The sequence below is a fragment of the Amphibalanus amphitrite genome, unplaced genomic scaffold, assembly GCF_019059575.1.
Source record: "Amphibalanus amphitrite isolate SeventyFive unplaced genomic scaffold, NRLGWU_Aamphi_draft 001558F_arrow, whole genome shotgun sequence".
Lineage (NCBI taxonomy): Eukaryota > Metazoa > Arthropoda > Thecostraca > Balanomorpha > Balanidae > Amphibalanus > Amphibalanus amphitrite.
This window is the reverse complement of record NW_024883051.1, coordinates 25,804-27,603: the sequence shown is the minus strand read 5'-3', so window position 1 is coordinate 27,603 and position 1,800 is coordinate 25,804.

Genomic DNA, 1,800 nt, shown 5'->3' with positions numbered 1-1,800 from the left:
AACCGGAATGTTTTTTGTTAAATATTTAGAGTGACCGATTATTCGACTGAGAGTGGTGGTAACATAAGAATGGTGACTATACATTTTTAAAGCTTTGAAAAAATGTTAGTCGAGACTATCAAGATGTTTTTACTCATATTTTTAGCACAGCCGAGGCGCGTGACGCGACCATGACCGGGATTATATGGGCTGAGTAAATGTGTACGTACCTCTATTACAAACGGTCTACAGTGGTCAGTGAATAGGAAAATCCGCTCCTGATACGTATTTACTTGCTCCTGTAACCCAGGTACATGACGCTTTCCGAGAAACACCGCTACCATTTTGTGTGCGAATCTCTGGAAAGCATGCAGTCACCGCTAACGCAACCATTTCAGAATTCAGAGGTCATTTATTGGTGGTTGATCCCAATATTTTGTGTCCTTTGTCTTTTCCACGTGATACTAAAAAGTTGCAGAAATCTCCACATTTATTATATAATTTATACAAATGAAGTGCTGTTATCCACAACCGGTAAATGTTACTTATGGTATTAACGTATTGGCTCACGACTTAAAATGTGCACATGAAGTCAAAAATGAAAGTTCGGCTCGCTGCTGCATGCCATAAGTAGGTACTTTTATGTGTATTTTAGCATATACGCCCCTTCAAAATGCGCAACGTAATTTATCATTAACAATTTTATCATACCAACAGCCTAAATTGGGTTAACATCTTTGAGGACATTATTTAAGCTAAAAAGGACGACATCAGCTCTTCTCACGAAAATGATGTGGCTCACATTCGGTCACATTTGGTGAGATTTAATGAAGTTGGGTCCATAATTGATTCTTAGTAGTTTTCAGCTTGGGTTGCGCTAGTTCGGGTGAAGACCTCGACAAGCAGCATTGTCCTCGGTCACGCCTTTGGCAATAAGGCATGTTTCGGTCGTCACCCTCGGGCTACGTGACGTCAAATCGGGCAATATTTTGTACTATTGCCCGCTAACCCATACGGTCCTCATATACCTATTGAAACATTGGAATAAATTCATGCATGAATTTATTGAAAATATTTGCTTTAACCCTCGCCCCGTTGGGGGGGCCATTTTGGCCCCCCTGTGGTTTTTCCTGAATAGCAAGAAAACGGCAGCGCGCAGCGCCGCCAAATTTTCAGTACCTTCCCGGGCATCAATTTGACACCTTCACACCAAATTTCAAGTCTTAGGTCACCTTAGGTCAGGAGTTATTGAGGTCAAACTGAGGTCATGTTCGAGCAAAAATGAGCAAAAAACATGCAATCTTGAAACGCTCACCAAATCTACAGTTATCAAGCAATTTCAAAGTTCTTTATATGGTTTAGTAGACAAAAAGCGGCGCTACAAAACTGCTATCTCGGATTTTCAAAATTTTTGGTTTTGGACCAAAAAAAAAATCAAAAAATTGATTTTTTAGAAAAACTTTGAAAAAATCCAAAATTTTTCCGAATTTCGAAAAAAACCGGAATATATGTGATAGTCCCAGCGCTCTTCTATATACATACCAAATTTCAGATCGATATCTCGTTTTTTGGCCAAGTTATAGCGAAAAAAACTGTTCAAAAATGATGACGTCAAATTTTTGAACTCGATTTTTAGCGATTCTAGACCACGTACGGCAAAACAAAGACCACCATTGAACTCCCCGTGACGAGCTGCATCGATTCGATACCCATTTTATGCAAAAATATTAATTTTGAAATTTGACCTAATTTGACCTGACCTTGACCTGACCTTGACCTGACCTTGACCAAAACGTGATCTAAGCTGGCCCCAAAGGCTGC